Source organism: Mus musculus, chromosome 17 (genome assembly GCF_000001635.26).
Source record: "Mus musculus strain C57BL/6J chromosome 17, GRCm38.p6 C57BL/6J".
Taxonomy (NCBI): Eukaryota; Metazoa; Chordata; class Mammalia; order Rodentia; family Muridae; genus Mus; species Mus musculus.
In genome coordinates, this window is record NC_000083.6 from 18,709,680 (window position 1) to 18,729,448 (window position 19,769).

Genomic DNA, 19,769 nt, shown 5'->3' on the forward strand with positions numbered 1-19,769 from the left:
AGTAATAATGTCAAAGATTTGGTGCCTATTCATGAAATCGATTCCAAGTTGTGCCTTCCTTGCTCAACCTTTCTTCACTCTGTACACAGATTTAGTCTTTGCCAAGGAATGGGATGTCATGTCTTGACAAAATATACCTCAATAGTCTTAAGTGTTAAGATATATTTGTTAAGGGGAAACAGTTGCAAAAGATAATTCTGCTCTTTCATGAATTATCGATAATGACTAAATATATGACTCAGGACATCACTGTAAATGATAACTGTGTTCAATCATGATTTATAAATAATGACTATAATTATATACTTTTGGCCAAGATAAAGTCAGAACACATGTGTTATTGCAAAAATGATACACCATGTGTTTTGGGAGAAAAGTGAATCCGTTGCTGGGTGTAGCCTCTCAGAACACAATATGCTCATGTCTGGAAGTATAAGATAGTATCATCAGTAGCTTCATGGATTGGTGCTTACCCATAGGAAAGCTCTCAAATTAGGCGGTTTATACGATGGTCAATCCCTTAATCTCTGTTCCATCCCCAGTGCCTGCATTTCTTGTAGAGAGAAGTAGTTTGGCTTGAAATTATCTGGATTCCTTCCTGAAAATAAGAGGTAGCCTCTTCAGGTTCCATATCCCCAATAGAGTGAGCACATATAAAGTAACCCCATTGATTCTTGAGTCCTGTTATCCCAGGTCTTTGATGTTTTCTAGTGATTACCCCTTGTCACCTCCTCAATCCCATTAGTTGCAGATTTCAAGTTATTTTTATGGTCAATTAATCATCTCACCTAGTCTTTCACATACCTGATTCTGCAACCTTCTTTCCCTCCCAATACCCTCTTTGTTATGCTCTAAAAGTTCACCCCAGGAAGATTTCTCAGCCAGATTCAGTCACCTACAGCCATTCAGTAGTGTAGATTGGGGTCTCTTATGGAAAAATAGGAGGAAGGATTGCAGGAACCAATGGTATTGGAACTAGACAGGAAGATCAATGGAGTCAACTAACCTTGATACATGGGGCTCTCAGAGAATGAGCCACAAAGTAAAGTACACACAGGGGCTTAACCTAGGCCTCCCTGCACATGTGTAGCAGATGTGCAGCTTGGTGTTCATGTGTGTAGGAACAACGGGTACAAAAGCTTTTGCCTATAAATGGGAAATGTTCTTTTTGGGCTGCCTTGATGGCCTCACAGAGACTTGAAGTGCTGTGATGGGAACATAGCCTGGGTGCCCAAACCTTTGCTTGGAGAAGTGGAGGGTGAGAGTGAGAGGTATTGTGTGAGAGGGTAACTGGGAAGGGGCAGTGAGCAGTATCTAAAGTGTATAATTAAAAAGTAAAACAAGATAAATAAAAAAAGACTGATAAAATGAAACAAACAAAAAAAGGAACAGATCTCTACCCACAAAGTTTCATATAACTAAACTAAAAATGAACTTTGATTGTCAGGGAGTCAGTGTTGCAAGATTCTCCTAAATATTTTATCTAACTTACTTCTTTTGTACATCCTTTATTACCTCTTCTCTGCTTATTACTGTCAGCTACTGATGTTTGCCCCAAGCACAACATTCTCTCAAAACATTCTAAATTGTGATGATCATATTCATATATAGATCTTGTTTCCTACAATCATAAATGAATGTATCTCTGCAACAAATCCAGATCATTAAAGAAAACCATAGTCACTAAAAATTGAGAATTGGGAAGAAACAAAGACTCAGGGTTAGTTGGTAAAAAGTGGGAGGAAATTTCAAGATCCATGAAACCAGAATGTCTGGTAAGCGTTTGTATCTCTGAACAGGAAGCAGTTACCTTTAAAATTATACAAAATATCACCAACATGACTGTCAATATATGACGAGAAACAGAGCAGCAATATATACATACTGCTGTCAATGTAGAAAGCTAATGAGAAAATATATAAAGAGCTACAGACCACTAAGTAATGTTCAGAAAGCAATAAGCAGTCATGTTAGGATATTGAATCTAAATAGAAGAAAATACATTCTGGTCAAAGTTGAATGAAAATAGGCAGTAGTAAAATTATTGTTCATTAAACCACATATGATCCTCTCATTTGCGCCTATGTAATTTACTTTCTTTTGGGCATTTTCACAATACTATATTTACTTTCATTTTTACTTGGATACTCATGGAGCACTGTTGAGAATCTCAGCACTTAGGAAATTTTCTCTGTGGACATAAATCTAGTGACTTTTCTTTCCTTGGTTTAAGATTTTATTTTGACTTGTCTTTCTCTGACTTTTAACTCTAACTTTTAACTTTTAATGACTGAGGACATTTAACATTTCTTTAAGTGTTTCTTGTCCCTTGAGATTCCTCTGGTCACAATTCTCTGGTTAGATCTGTGTGTGCCCATTTTTAAATTGGGTTACTTGAGTAGATGGTGTTTAACTCATTTAGATCTTTATAATTGTTAGATAATAGCTGCTGTCAGGTGTAGGATTGAGGAATGTCCCTTCACAATCTGGAGTCTTATGTTTTGTACTACTGACACTGTCCTTTGTGTTACAGAAGCTTTGCAATTTCATGGTATCCTACTTATCACTTTATTTCTTAGAGGTCGAGCTAGTGCTGATTTGTTCAGGAAATTGTCCCCTTTATTAATGCATTCAAGATTTTTTCTCTTTTTCTCTTCTATGAGACTTAGTATATCTTTTGGTTGTAACTGTTGTTGAGGACATTGATCCAGTTGAACTTGAACTTTGTGGAAGCTGAAAAATATGGATCTATTTTCATTCTTCTGTAGACAGACATCCACTTAGACCACTATCATTTGGTGATGGTTTTGGTAAATTTATCAAAATCAAATATTCACAGTTGTGTAGATTTACTTCTGGGCCTCAGATACAAATTCATTGGTCAATGTGTCTCATTTTGTACCAGCATCTTATACTTTTGGTCACTATTGCTCTCTAGTGCTACTTGTCAACAGGGATGTTAATTTTTCACAAGTTTCTGTTCTTTTTTCAAGATTGTTTCAGTTACCTGCTGTTGTCTTTTTTGTTGTTTGCCACAGTCCCTCTGGGTCCCTGTGTCTGCGTGGAACGGGGTCTCTCGACATGGGTGGGCAAAGCGTGGATGAGCAACAAACAGACACACACAGGAAAGTTTGTGTGGAATCTGAGTGTAATTTTCAAATCGAGCATCAGACTTTTTATGTAGAGGACAATAAGGAAGTTGGGTGACATATTCGCAAGGTACAATTGAGGTAACCAGAATCTTACATAAAACAGAGGAATGTAAACACAAAAGGTCTAACAGGAACCACCTGGTATAGAATTCATTGATAACAGCTGGGATCAACAAGGGCTCCACCTAAGAGTCACTAATCTTAGAAGCCAGGGTCAAGGGCTTCTCGCCCTTGCCATAGTTCCTATTTTAGTCTCTTGTATAGTCCACCTTCCCCTTAGGCCATTGTAAATATGTGTGTATGGGTGTAACTCTGCTACAGTTCTAAGTATCTATTTTGGTTTCTCCTTTGGTCTGAAACTTCCTTCTTCCTTAGTGATGGTAAATTCCTGTGTAAGGAAGTGACTTAGCTTTTACAATCTTACTGAATTCCAAGCCCATGATCTTGCTCAAGGACATTTCTAGGACTGTTGGAACACTGGCGGAAGGCTTTAGCCATGTCAGAATTCAATTTTAAAAAGCATTTATAATAGGAAAATACTAAAGGAGAGCACGTGGATCCATACACTAGACTAACGCGGGAATGGAAAATTAATGTATGGGTAGGGAATGCTAGACTCCAGGAGGAGAGCTTCCTTGAAACTCTTTTGCCTCATGAGTGTCTTTTAAGCCTTTCGGCTTGTCTAGCTGACTCGACAGGAGAGAGTGGCAGTTGTTCCTGTTGATGTGCTTTCAAACGAAGTTGACAAACTAAATGGTAATCTACAACTGATGGGGATGAGGATGTAGAGAACTTCTCCAGGAAGTGACATATTTCTGGGACATAAGAGGCACTCAGCAATCAATGGTGATATCCATGAATACAATTCAAAGTATTGGGTCAATGGACAGTGGAGGTACCACTTACTGTTGCCAGACAGGAAACCCAATAGTGTGATAGGGACTCTGGTACACTCACCTATCTGTCAATCCAAAATTTATCCTGTATAAAGGAAATGCAGGGAGATCTAATGGAACAGATCCTGGGGGGATGGCAAAACAATAACCCGACCAACTTGAGACACATCCCTGTTGGGAACAAAATATATAAAGGGGGATCCCTGGGGCCCTGGGGAGGAGTTGAAGGAAAAAGATGCCCACACCCCGCTAGAGTTTCCCTATTCTCTGGTAAGTCAGTTGTGGGAGGGATGCTATCTACCCTATCCACTCATCCCTGGTGGGCATTCCTCTATCCCACTCTTCAGCGGATGGTCAAGGGACATCCCTGCCTGGGGACCCCCTCCCTCCAGAGCTACTTTGCTAAAGCCACCAGGGTTTTGGGAGAAAGGGAGAAGGAAGAAGTTCCCAACACTGAACAGAGTGTGCTGTAGAACTTGAAGGAGCAGAGAAGAGATTCTATGGTTTAAGAGCTTTATTATAGTAATGCAGGGGATGAGAGAAGGTAGAATGGAGGAAGAGAGAGAGAGAGAGAGAGAGAGAGAGAGAGAGAGAGAGAGAGAGAGAAGAAAGAGGAAAGAGGAAGGCGAAGAGAAAAGTAAGAGGAGAGAGAAGTGAGAGAAGAGAGAGGTGAGAGGACAAAGGAATAAGAGAATGAGGTGCGGGCTGAGTACCCCATTTTATGGCCTTCACTGTTGCTAGGTTACTAGGGAGGAGTTTAGCCTGAAGTTCAGAAGCTTGGGCCATTGCTTATGTGGCTCCTGACCATGGTTCTCTTGTGGGGGCTGTGGGAGGTGGTACCTTAAGCAGGGACCAGAGTTTCAGGAGCATGAGGGAACACCTACCATGTCATGTAGGTGAATTATGACCATCAGGGTTCAGACCCCAGCTCGACTGGAGACCAGCCTGAAATTCCCCACATTTCTTCCTCTTTTTTTATTAGAAAAAAATGGGGGTGGGGGGAATCACTATATGACTGTCATTAATTGTGAAAATTTAGAGCTGATGGAAATATCAGAAGAAAATATATAGCCTAGAGAAATAGAAGAACCATGCCAGAGTAGTAAGGAGAGTTAAGGGTAAGAGTTGAGAAGGCAAGAGATTGATTTGAGAAGGCAAAAGATTGTACAATCAGTCAGTTGTTTCATGGGTAGTACAATTTGAGGGAAAAACATCCATTTTTGAACAGCAATCAATTAATCTATATAGACATTATGCTTTCCTCACTATCATATAACTTTCCCCAAAGTGCAATAGCCATTTGGCTTTAGCAAAAAGAGTCCATCTGTAGCTCGAAGGTCCCAGGTCTGTTTTCAATAGGGTTCAGTACTTGTCTCAAGAGCCTTCAGTCAGATGAGATTTTTGGAGGAAGGCAGCTTTTTTCTGTGTGTCTCAGTAGATGGTACTGTCTCAGGTGGAGCTGTGGTAGCAGGCCTCGTTTGGAGATAGATGTGTAGTAAGTATAACAAAGAAGCAGAACACCAGCAGAGGATATCTGCATAGTGTGGATAGCAAAAATTATGCCTGTAATGGTTTGTTTAGGGGCACATCCCAGTTCCTTGTGGTTGGCGAAAAAAGAAAATATAATGTTAATTGTGTAACAGGAGTAGGCAGTTAACAGTTCTTCTGTAAAAGAAAAACAGCTATTAATTAAGCATTAGACAACTTTTGCACGTTAAAGGAAAGTTTAAACAAGTTGTAAGAATTTTTGACATATATGTTGAATTCTAGAGAGAAAAAAGTGCATTTAGAAAAAGAAGCAAGAGAACTTTTTGGTTAAAAGCATTACTAAGGTATTCCTGTCAGCGACTTATCTGGATGGGGGAGGGGCATACTTCCCCCTGTTTTCTTTTTATTTTAAGTGGAGAGTAAAGGGTTAAGTGGAAGGCGTTTAGCAGTTGTTCAGCCCAGCTGTGGCATGTCCTGCCCACTCAGCTGTCAATCACTGCCTAGCTGGGCCTTATCTGGAGTAAGGAAGGCTACAGAAGTCAGTAGTTAAACCTGTAACAAAGAAAGGAAAGAGGACTTCATGCCAGCCCTAGCCAGCAGAGGTGAAAGCCAAGAACTAGAGGGGAGGGGTTACAGAGCTGGCCTGGAACACTTTGGAAAGGGAAAGAGAAAAGTAAAAGGCCAAGTTTTTGAACTGGATCACTCACTGTCTTGGGAAACTTGGAGATCTCCTGTAGGACTCTGTGGAAAGCATTTTTCAGCTGGTTCTGTCTCACGTGGATGGTGTATTCATCTCTCTGTGACCAGTTGTTGGGAACAAAATATTAAAAAGGGGGGTGGTTCAGGGACCCTTGAAAAGAAATGAAGGAAAAAGATGCCCACGCTCCTCCAGAGTTTCCCTGTTCTCTGGTCAGTCAGGCATGGGAGGGCTGCTATCTACTCTATCTACTCATCCCTGGGTGGGCATTCCTCTATCCCACTCTTCAGGGTGTGGTAAAGGGGCAGCCCAGCCTGGGGACCCCCAAGAAACTACTTTGCTAGAGAGACCATGGTTTTGGGAGAAAGGGAAGAGGGAAAGAGTTCCCAACACTCACCAGAGTTCACAGTGGAACATGAAGGAGCAGAGCAGAGACTCTATGGTTTTAGAGCTTTATTATAGAAATACAGGGGAAAGAGAGAAGGTAGAAAGGAGGAAAAGAGAAAGAGAGAGAGAGAGAGAGAGACGGAGAGAGAGAGAAGAGAGGAAAGAAGAAAAAGAGAAGGGGAAGATGAGAGAGATGTGAGAGAAGAGAGAGGTGAGAGAACAAAGGAATAAGAGAATGAGGGGTGGGCTGAGCACCCCTTTTTATAGTCTTCACTGTTGCTAGGTAACTGCGGAGGAGTTTAGCCTGAAGGTCAGAAGCTTGGGCCATTGCTTATGTGATACTGACCATGGTTCTCTTGTGGGGGTTGTGGGAGGTGGTACCTTAGGCAGGGGCTGGCTTTCCAGGAGCATGAGGGAACACCTACCGTGTCATGTAGGTGATTTATGACCATTGGGGTTCAGACCTCACCTCCACTGGAGACCAGCCTGAAATTCCCCACATATCCTCTGGGAAAGTACCTAACTCTCACACAATTAATTATATATTTACTGACAGGAGTCTAGCATAACTGTCCTTTGAGAGGCTCAAAACAGCATCTGACACAGACATGGGCCGACATCCACAGTCAAAAGATATATGGAGCTATGGAAGAACAGGAAGAAGGTCTGGGGCATCTAATTGGAAAGGATATCAACAGGAAGACAGAGTTAACTAATCTCTACCCTTGCATATCTCAAAGACTGAATTACAAAATAAAGAATATTCTGGGTGGCAAATAGGCCTCCCTGTACATGTGTAGCAAATGAAAAGCTTTGTCTCCATGTGTCCCCCAACAAATGAAGTGGGGGCTATCCCTAGAGCTATTGCCTGTCATTGGAATATGTTCTAAATGCTGGAATGCCTTGTGTAGTCTCAGTGGCAGAGGATGTACCCAGCCTCACAGAGAATTATATGCCAGGGAGGTTGCATACCCAGGAAGGCCTCCACCATTTAGAGAAGAATGGTAGGGAGTATAGGGGGAAGGATTGTTGTGGGGGAAATAAGAACAATAATAAACTTAAAAAGGATCTTATTTTCTTCATTGTCTCGTTTTCTTACTCTGTTTATAGGTCTCTCTGCTTTCTATGTATATAAATATGCATATGTATGCATATTTGTATGTCTATATGTCTGTAAGTATGTATGTATGCATGTGTGTATGCGTGTATGTATATGCAATTTAACAGCTCTGTACATATCTACCTCTGTGCTGCCTCTCTCTCCCTAAGTTTCTAATATATCATATTATATGTCTCTTTCTCTCTCTCTCTCTCTACTTATCTCTGATTCTCTTTCTTTGATATGTCTCTTTCTGCCTTTTTTTTTTTTTTTTTGGTCTATCATCCATTCATCATCTATCTCTTCCTCTGTATTTTGTCCTATCCAAACTATGTGTATATATCACAGATACTGGGACACATGAATAATTATTTCACGAAAATATTGTTTGAGTTTAGACCCTCATTTACTAGGAAAAAAATAATATTATAGTCAATAATTTTTTAAATACAAAATTCTGTTCAATATATCAGTTCACAGTTATAGGAGTTGCCCCATACTTTAATAAATATTGTATATTTAGATTATTTATGTCTATCTCTATCATGAGAATTGAACTCATATGAAGCACTTAAGAGGACAATATTATTTTATATAGTTGTTTTAGATAGATTTCAGTCTATCAAGGAAGAGAAAGAGTAATGAAAGGATGTGTCTAAAAATAGTGTTTTCAACTCCTCACATCACAGAGAATGAGGAGCAGCTAAATTGGCTATAAGCAAAATATAAAAAAAATGTAAATGCTTTCTGACTATTTGATGCTGTCCCCTCAACACAATGATCTCAATTTTTCTAAAATATTCAAAATGGCAACATATAGAAAAAAAATCTGAAGTGCAAAATAAATAGCATATATCAAGGAAGTACCCAACTAGCACACAAGATATATTTGTTCTAGTTACACAGCTTCCAGTTGTTGGAGACCTACACTGAGCCATAATCCAAAACTCCCCTCCCTTCTTGAGAAAATTCTGACCTTTTGAAATAACAGCTGACAGAACATCAAGATTAGATAATAGTACCTGCAAACTTCCTGAGAAAAACCACAGAATGTTCCCTAAACTCAGAGTAGATAACATCTTATGCAGACCCACCCCCACCCCCAGGCTAAGGCATGGCAAGTTTCTCTCTCTTTACTTCCTGCTTCTTACCACTTATATTCTGTAGCCTTGCTCACAATAAACAGACCTTGACAATCATTGCTTGGTCTTGTTCCTTTTTTCTTGCCCATTTCTCTTTCGTGCGTGGTCCCCCTCAGACCCCCTAATGACTGAGTCCTACGGAACGGGAGAAGTGGCGCCCAAAAATGGGGCCCGAGGTACAGAACCTCGCCAGATGGAGCCCATTTTCCTGAGAAGGTCACCTCTACAAGCTATGAAATCATTTTGAGGAGTGCTCTCACTGCTCCTGAGAGAAAGTCTTTCTTGATGAGTTTACATTTCTCTATCCTATAAAATGGGCCAAGAACTTTCTAAAGCAGCACACTTCATTAAGGATCTCAAAGAATCTCTCAGAGAAAGAGGAGATAGAGTTAAAAAGTATGATTTGACAAAAATTTTATCTTTGTCTCCCAAGTCTATAAATGGTTTATAATAGATGGACCAGAGATTCATCTGCTTAAATGGGAAAAGGTAGGACATGATCTTAATGAACTTTTAAATAAAGAAGGACCAGATGCAGTACCTACTCAGAACTTTAGTTATTGGGGTCTTATTAGAGATGTCATTAAGTCATCCTCAACTGAGGCAGGCAAGATTGTTTAATTGGCTGAGGATTTCCTTAACCAATTTCTCACTAGGCTTCTTTGTCCACTGTAAAGATTGCAGACCTGCAGTTGCCACAACCTCCCTCACTATTCCCCTCCGTTATTGTTGATATGTCTTCCCCAGAGGACCCGGCTGCTCACCCCAAAAAGCCTGTCCAACACCTCTATCCTCAACTGCCCACCACTGCAGCTGCATCCAGTGAGCCAAAATTAAAAGAACTCCATTTTTAAGAAACCTCACAACAATAAGATAAGTTCCTCTGAGGAGAGTCATTTCGGGGACGAGGCTGCCTGATATTGCAACCCTGATTGGCCACCCATTGCGAACACAGTGGCACTTTCTAGGCCCCCTCCTTATCCCTCCTCTCCTGAACTTTGTGCACCCGTGGTCTTTCTGCAGTCTCCACAAGGTTAATATCTTTCACAGGCAAAGAATCAGCTATCTAAACAAATTTCAGAACTTAAAGAGGGCCTAAATTTACAAAAACAGTTTGCTGATCTCTCTACAGAGGTCTCATCTCTTCAGGAGTCTGTGAGACAGACAGTTTTCGCTGATCCGTTGATGGCTCCGGTCCATTTCCCTGCTATCTCTGGCGGCCATCAGGCTCGAGGGATGGCCAGCTCGCCTCATTCTCACCCTAACAAAGCCTCCAAAAAATCTCATTCTAATAAAACCTCCCAGAGAGTCAGTTTGAGAAAATCCTTGGCTTTCCCTGTGTCAACATGCCAGAGTGACAGCAAGGCTTCCTCCTCAGAAGAGGACCACACTGCTGATACAGAAAATGGCAAAGAGGATGAAAAAGCAAGTGATAGTGAAACTGAAAATGTGACTGCTGCCACAGATCCCAAGGCCCTGCTGAGAGAGATGACAGAGTATAAAAGATTAAAGTTTAAGCCTCATAAGAATCTCAATACTGCAGTCAAAACTTAAGGTCCTAAGGCATCCTTTACTGTTTCCATGCTTGAAGCCCTCTCTGGAGGGGGAAACATCACTCCCACTGAGTGGTTTAGAACTACCCAGGTAGTTTTATCTCCTGTACAGTTTTTGTCTATGAAATCTGATTTTCTAGATAGGTGCCAATCTCTCACAAGGCAGAACCAGAGAGATCCCAAAGCATCCGTGGCTGAGTGGACTCTTGATAAACTCAAAGGATAGGGGAAATATGTGTCTGAGAAGCACCAACTTAAATTCCCCACCTGACTCCTGTCACAGGTTAATGAGGCTGCCCTTGGGGCATGGTGGGCTGTCCCTTCAAAGGGCTCTATGACTACCCCATTGACCAACATTATTCAGAGAGCTCAGGAGCCTTACAATGAGTTTGTGGGGAGACTCTTAGAAAATGCTGAAAAGGTCCTGGGCCCTGAGGAAAATAAAAACAAGTTTATAAAACAGTTGGCCAATGAGAATACCAATTCTGCCTGTAAGGCTGTTCTTAGAGGCCAGACTAAAAATAAGAGTCTTGATGACTTCAGGATACTTTTTGGTGATGTAGATACTTTCACTAACAGGATCTTACAGAGCCTTTCTCAGAGTAAGAATTTGGCTGTGGGGGCTGCCTTGCAAGCTGTTGGCCCTTCCAAATGTTGTTTTAAATGTGGACAGCCTGGACATTTTGCCAAACAATGCCCCTTGACATAGGGCATATTGACTGCTATTCCTCGGCCCACGGGGGCAAGAACCCCAATGCCTAACACTGTGTGCCCCAGGTGCAAAAGAGGCAACCATTGGGTGATTCAGTGTCATTCCAAGACAAAGGCCATGGGCCAACCTTTGCCACCCTTACTCCCAAAGTTGCTCAGGCTTTTTCCTTAGGTGAAAATGTTATTAATAGCCAAACTGTTACCTATTTGTTTCCTGATATGCCCTTAGGTTTTTTGTTTGTTTGTTTGTTTGCTTGCTTGCTTTTTCAAGACAGGGTTTCTCTGTATAACCCTGGCCGTCCTGGAACTCACTTTTTAGACCAGGCTCACCTCGAATTCAGATATCTACCTGCCTCTGCTTCCTAAATGCTGGGAGTAAAGGTGTGTGCCCTTAGTTTTTCTTGTTCTCCCTAATCCACTTTCCCTCGGGACTTTTTTGGCAAACTAAGCCCCTCTTTTGAGTACATTTGTCAGCCTCCCCTCCTAAGGTTCTCTCTACATATCCTTGGCTGGTGTCACAGCTAATTAAGATGGGAAGAGTGCAGTCTCTCCAGCATTTTGGAAAGGAATTCCACATAGTCCCTCTTCCATATAGTCCCTCTCAGGTTCAATGGTTGAGCCAATGTTATGATGACTGGGCCATTAGCTATGTTTCTTTTCAGGGCACTATTGATAATCATTATCCACCTGATAGGGTTATTCAATTTTTATATAAAACCCCCATAGTGTTCCCTAAAGTAACCAAGACTGCTCCCATTGCCGGGGCCAACTGGGCTTTTACTGATGGCTCCTTCAGTGGCCTCGCAGCATATTCCATTGATTCAAAAGTTTTTCGGTTTCCCACCCGTTTTTCTTCTGCTTAGCTGGTTGAGTTGGCAGTCATGATTAAGGTTTTTGAAATACTACAAGATCTATTCTTTAATTTGTTTACAGATAGCTCCTCTGTTGCCTGTTCAGTTCCACTTTTGGAAACCAGTGCCATATATTCGTCCATCCACTAATGCAGCGCCTTGTTTCTGTCCTTCAAAAATTGATTCATGAGCGTCCCTGTCCTTTTTTATTGGCCATATACGTGCTCATTCTGGTTTTCCTGGTTCTTTAGCACGGGGCAATGAGTTTGAAGATCAGGCAACTCAAATTACAGGAATAGCTCAGCTTATTACTCCCAGCCCTGTTGAATCACTGCTTCAAGCTTAGAAGGCTCATGATCTCCATCATCTTCATTCCTGCCCCCTAAGATATAAATTTGGCATTTCTAGAGAACAGGCACGACAGATATTGTGCAATTGAAGAGGCTGCCTCACCTTTTTGCCTGAGGCCCATTTGCGAGTCAATCCCCAAGATTTGTTTCCTGGACTATTATGGAAAATGGATGTTACTAATTTTGCCCCATTTGGGAAGCTTAAATATATACATGTCACCATTGATACCTTTAGTGGTTTTATTTATGACACGCTACAGACTGTAGAAGCTACTAAACATGTCATCAGCCATGTTATCTCGTGTCTTACAGTCTTGCCTCAACACAAGTCTATTAAGACTGATAATGGTCCAGGATATACTAGCAACAGTTTAAAACAGTTTTGTTCCCAGATGGGTATTAAGAATATTACTGGTATACCCTATAATCCTCAAGGCAGGGCATTGTTGAGAGAGGTCTTCAAACTCTAAAAAGTATGATCTCCAAATTACAGTCAAATGGGGGAATTTTATATTCATCGTCAGGCAATTATAAGACCCTACATAAACATTCACTTTTTATTTTTAATTATCTCATGGTAGATGCTGAAGGCAAATCTGCTTCAGATCACCTGTGGCACCTATCCACCACACAAAACTATGCCCAAGCTGTTTGGGAAGATCCATTATCTAATAAATGGCAGGGCCCTGACCCAGTCCTTATCTGGGGAAAAGGACCTGCCTGTATTTATGATACTCAAGCAGGAAATGCCAGATGGTTGCCAGAATGCCTGATAGAAATATATATTCCACCCAGGAAACCCCCGGAGAAGTTGTTTAATTGGGCTTAATTTCAGAAAATGCTGCTTCCTCTCTGGATGATCCTGTGCCTTATGGCTGCAGATGCTGCTTCTCCACATCAGGTTTTTAATTTCACTTGGATGGTTATTAATGAGGCTGGGGATGTTGCCTATGCCGCATCCAGTATGTCAGCATCACCCTTGTGGCCCATTTTGACCTCAGATCTCTGTAAACTGGCTGCAGGAGGAAACTCTTATTGGGGTTTTCCTGATAAGTATTTGCCCTTGGAAAAGGCTCCTCATGGGTCCGGGATCAATGTGCGTTATGTTGGGTGCGATACTGTCCACCTTCACACTAATATTAGAGAATAAGAATTTTATGTTTGCCCTGGGCCTCATAGAGATAGATCCTTAAATTATAAATGTGGGTATTGTGATTCTTTTTATTGTGCATCTTGGGGGTGCCAGACCACCGGAGATGCTTACTGGAATCCTGTTTCCTCTTGGGATTATATTCAAGTTAAAAAAGGATGGGGAAATTCCTATAGAAATGAAACCTTGATGGCCGAATGTTTGAATTCTCATGTCACCTTCAACTGGTGTAATCCTCTCAAAATTTCATTTCCTGAGGCAGGCAAAAAAATTTCTTTAGAGTCATGCCTCCAGGGTGTAGAGTGGGGTCTTCTTATGTATGTTTCTCATAAGGAACCTGGTTTAATTTTCAAAATAAAATTGCTTAACTATTCACAACATTCAAAAACAAATTGCCATAGGATCTAATCCTATGCTTCATCCAGCAGCCCCTAAAGAGCCTGGGGCCCCTAAGGAGACTGTTCCATCTTATATCTATGTCCCTATTACCTTCTTTCAACCCACACTCCCTGCAGGCCTGCCCTCCTCAGCAGAACCTATTGTTACCATGATTACAAGACATTAATGAGGCCAATTCTACCCTTGTAAGGGATTGTTGGATTTGTTAATCATCCCAGAGATGATTGCCACCAATGATACTTCCTTTCTGAAATGGCATCTGGAGTCTAAACAAGGGCTGACTCTTGGCCAAATATCTGGTATGGGTCTCTTTTGGGACCCCAGAAGTTTCCCCCCTCGCTCCTGTTTGAAGTGTGTAATCAAATCCTGGTTGTTAATAATAACATTCAATATGTTAAGGCCCCTAATAATACTTATTTTGCCTGCTCTTCAGGTTTAACTAACTTTATAGTTACTTCCACCTTTTTAAAAGCCAGAGAATATTGTGTTTTGACTAAATTGCTTTTCACTTGACAGTACACCTGCCTGTTGATTTTCTAAGATTCTGGGAGAGAGGGTCCACATTTTCATCGAGGCACAGGAGAGAGCCTATCACTGCTGTCACCCTCATTTGAGATTTGCTTTTTCTCCAACAAGGAGGACTGTGTTCCGCTTTAAAAGAGGAATGCTGTTTTTATACAGGTGAGGCAGGGTTAGTAGAAGATCCTCTGAAAAAGGTAAAAGAGAGTTTAGAAAACAGAAAAAGAGAATGATAAAAAAGTGAATCCTGGTACTAGAATTGGTTTTCCACTTCTCCATGGCTCTCTAACTTGTTGCCCAGTATTTTGGGTCCTGTGGTAGGATTACTTTTGCTCATATCCTTTGGACCCTGGGCATTTAGAAAGTTAACAGAGTTTGTCAAATCAGAGGTTGATGCTGCCTTTAAGAGACCAATATTGGTCCATTATCAATGTCTGGAAGTCAGAGATATTGATCAAGTGGTATATGCTGAGCCCCCGGGTGCTCCTTCCCTGGGCTTAGATTTCAAAGCCTTAGACCCAGAAAACAATCCTGGATGCTTTGGTAAGCTATGGAGACATCAATGACAGGAATAGCATGATGCCACATAAAAGGTACACAGCTTGATAGGATGTAGAGCATCTCAATGACAGATTATCACGAGTCCATGACCCATGGGCCCACTCTGATTTGAGAGTGCAGGGTATGGAGACAGCTCGTGTAGCCTAAGACTGAGACTCTACCCTCAAACCCAAACATATCAGGTGCTGGTTGTGGATGCACATAATGTAGCCTCAGACAGATGGTCCATCTATAAAATAAAAGAGGGGGAGATGTTGGAGACCTACACTGAACCATAAGCCAAATTTTCCTCCCTTCTTGAGAAACATCTGACATGAAATGACAGCTGACAGAACATCAAGATCAGATAATAGTATCTGCAAACTTCCTGAGAAAAAACACTGAATGTTCCCTGAGCTAAGAGTAGATAGCATCTTCCAGGGCAGTTATACAGAACCACCCCCTGCCCCAGGGCTGAGGCACAGGCAAGTTTCTCCCTCTTTACTTCCTCCTTCTTACCACTTACATTCTGTAACATTGCTCACAATAAACTGACCTTGACAATCATTGCTTGGTCTCACTCCTTCTTTCTACCCGGTTTCAGGCATGGTCCCCCTCGAACCCACAATTAACTGAGTCCTGCGGGTCGGGACACTCAATAATATAATACTTCTTACCTCTATCTTGGTCAATATCCAATCTTAAGTATAGCTTTTTTTTGTAGTACATTTTTGTACAACACAAGTCCTATCCAGGCCTTGTTACAGGCATTTTGAGTTTGCTTTGTACTACAGTAAGTGTCTAATTTAATTCTTAGTAAAAGCTGCTACATATCCTTCAACAAAGTTTCATTTCTGCCTGTTGCTTACTACCTTGTTGATGATTCAACTCCAATTTGCTGGCAACTGAAATCATTTCCTATTTCCATATACTGTATTTGAAGTTTCTATTGTGTGATAAGTCATAAAAAATATTTTCTTACTTTTTCCATAGCATAAACAGTTGACCATTACTCAATGCCTGCTCTACCTCTCTCTAATACAAATTTATGATTTTACTTTCTTGAATCATCTTGTGTTTCTACTAGCAACATTCTTTTGCTGTTTATTGAACCTGTACAATTTTTTTCTTTCCTTCTCTTTTCTTTTTCTTTTCTTTTCTTTCCTTTTCTTTTCTTTAATTTTCTTTCTTTTTTCTCTTCTCTTCTCTTCTCTTCTCTTCTCTTCTCTTCTCTTCTCTTCTCTTCTCTTCTCTTCTCTTTTTATTTAGTCTTCTTCTTTTCTCTTCTTTTATTTCCGTTTGTCTCTTCTTTCTTTCACTCATCTTCCATTTCTTATTTTCTTTCATTCACATTTCTTGTTTCTTCTGCACTTTCTTTCCTTTATTCTTTTTCTTTCTTTCTCTCTCTTTCTTTCTTTCTTTCTTTCTTTCTTTCTTTCTTTCTTTCTTCCTCTCATTTGAAAACTAATGATTTTATTCAGATTTTCTGCAGACATATGGGTAATGATTCACTTACAGGAGTAGAAACATCAGCTGAACACCGAAAAGCCTACCTCAGAATGGTAAGACATCATGAAAGTTATATCATTGGATCTAACTCTAAAATAATCACACAACTCACCACATTGTTTAAGTCTCCTCTTTGCCTGAAAGATCTTACTGTTATTTGACCACAAGTTATATATATATATATATATATATATATATGTTTAAAATTAGTAATTTCTGAGTCATGAAGAACATCTCTCCAGGATGAAAATGAATTAGTTTGGAAAGCTAAGACTACCATATATCAACTTTTATGAGTTCTGTAAACATCCTTTACTGTTTTGAAACTACAGAGTCTGTAATCCCAGGCAGCAAAGCAAATTATAAAATAATCCACAGTGTGAACATGGGGATAACTATCAGTTGTAAGAAGAATGTGTTTCTCATAATATATAGGATTTCAGAAGGCATGAAGTTCTGTTGCCACTATTTACAGATATGGCAAGTGTTTTTAGATTTCTGTACTTGCTTCAATCACCAGCTGAAAATTTCAAGCCAGTTAACTTTGTTAGGATAAGCTATTTCATGTTTTCTATGCTGTTACATTCCCCTTTTGAACACTTCTTATTGATTCCTCCTTAATTTGAGTTCAGGCACCCCAATTCCACTTATCTCCCTGTCCATTTGTACCAAGTTCACCTTTGCAACATTTCTCCTAAATTCAATAAAAGGAACAAAAATAATCTCTTTGTGGAAGGAATAGTCTGTCCATATGTCCCACTGCCTATAGCTGTCTGTAGCCACAGGTTACTGGATTCCTGAAAGGAAAAGTGTGGTTTGGATGGGAAAATCTGCTGGAGAAATAAGGAGCCAACACAAAGTTTTCTGATTAAGGCCAATGTTTATGTAAGAGTTTCAGTTTATAAAGAGGGGGGAACTCATCCCTCACCATTGCTTTTTCAGGATCATTGCTTTGTGATAGGAAAACTGGTTCAGTCTCTCAGCAGGTAGTGGTATCTTGGAGGAAAGCTGAAGATGTGGCAGGACAATAGACTTTACCTAGTTCTGAAGACTACTCCCTCGGTGGATAAGCAGGCTGTGGCAATCTAGGTCTGAGCCAGCATGCTCAAGGCTGGGGGAAAGGAAAAACTACATACCACTTTGCTCACATTCTTTTACTTACACATGTTCATTGTATTGATGCTTTTATTTAGCCTGAGTCCTATGGCTTGTAACACACTATCAATATTGTGTACTTACTAGGATTGCTCTGCAATATCCAATTCTAGCCTGGTGTCATTGACAGCTTTGGATCTGCAGGTCTGGGCCTTTCATGTATTCCAGAAGATAAAAAAAAGTACATATGTGAGAGGATCAACTCAAGATTCTATATCAATCTGTGACTGGGTAATTGTTGAGTCACACACATACTGACAGAGTGAGCTCACCAGCTATGCCCTGGCTACTGTATCTAATGCTGAAACCATAATAGACAGGTACAACACTCCTATTCTCATGTCCTAAGAGCTATCTTTTTCACAATATGAAGGGCCAGGACCAACTCTACTGGGCTCAAAAGGATAGATGCTGGCCATGCTCTTCCAAGTGTTGTAGCCAGGCAGTCAGGAACAGTTTTCTTGATGTCATTTCAGGCCAGCTATCTTGTCTGACATAGTTGGTGGGAAGGAAGCAGCTAATTAACAGACCTCCATGGTCCACAACAAGGCTAAGTAAATAAATTATAGGGCCAATGACATGTAATCACACTATCACAAGCTGCTCTACTTTATCCACACCAACAGCATCACTTCTACTGTGATAACATCAAGTGAGGTAGTTCTTCTTTTCAGAGTACTTTAGTCAGTAAAGGGTAGTGCATGTTCTGCTGTTGTCATGGGCATTGAAATAGCTGCCCAGCTTATTGAAGGAAGTGACTAACTGTTCTTTTCTTTTGTATTCTTTGTTTTATTACAAATGCCTTTTAATTTATTGAAGAACTGATTGGAAAAATATACTTGAAACAATGATACCTTTTTACAGGGTTATTCACTTTCTTTTTTGGCATTATATTTTATTGGTTAAATTATATAACATTTATGTCCTCATTACAGCTTTCACCCCCCCCCCCCCTTCTCAGCTGAACATCTTACCTCCTTTCCTCCATTGACCATACCTGCCCTCCTCCTCTGAAATAGGGAGGACTTCCATGAATTTCAGTGAGAACTGGCATATTAAATTGTGATATGATTAACCACATCTTACTCTGTTGAAGATAGAAACAACTCTCCATTCACAGGAAACCTATCCAAATGAAGGTGATGTATATTAATCTTCTCTTCAATGATTTTAATTTCTGCCACATTCTTAGATGATTTAGCTGAAACATGGTTTAGAAATCTCACATTACATAGTCTCTGTTCACATTGAATTTCTTTATTCATATAATATATAGGAACAAGTTTTATTTCTCTGTACTCTTGAATCATAACAGTCAGAAGTAAATATGACCTGACTAAGGTTCTGACTCTTTTGTAAATTGTTCCTTCAATTGTTTAATGTTCACTGACCTTCAGTTTACTAGGAAAAGGATAGAATGCAATGGAACCTACAGTGAGGTCCTAACTGTGAAGGACTGGAAAATTGAGTACCATTCAAAGAAATTATATAAGCATGTAGGGCATAACTGGAGGGTATACATTTGTTTACCAGTCTCTATATTTATGACATGTGCATACATGCACACTCTTGTATTATGGACACTTATATAAGAATATTTTGTGAATTAAGTGGAAAATTTTTGCCACCACGTCAATCACTTTTCCTAAGGTTTTATGAAATGTGTGTCTACCAACAAACTGATAAGTAGTATATCTTCTAGATTTACTTCTTCCCTTTCCTGAAAGCTCTGATCAATCTTTCTCAGTTACTCTCCATATGTCTGACCTGGCCATAAGTTTCATGTGGCAAATCAATGTCATTTTCTTCTCCATAGATTTCTCACAGGCTACTCAAAGCTTTACTAAAAGTCTTCAATTGATCCTGCCCATTTTACCAGTTCTTTTCTAGCTTTGGTTGTGATAAGAATAGTACTAATTCTGAAAATAATTCTCCATGATTTGAGTGATGTGGTCCCTGTTCTCTTAAATACTTCTTCAATAGTATATCTGCTTCTGAAATGAATCTTCTAAATTGTCCATGTAGCTCATTGTCCCAAATAGAGATTTAAACCTCCTTCTTGAATGCTCCTTTCCAGACAGGACACCACAAGCATTTACTAGCTTAGTACAACCATTTGCTTCTTTTCTGAGCCCACACTAATTTAATTTTGTGAGATACAGATTTCTCTA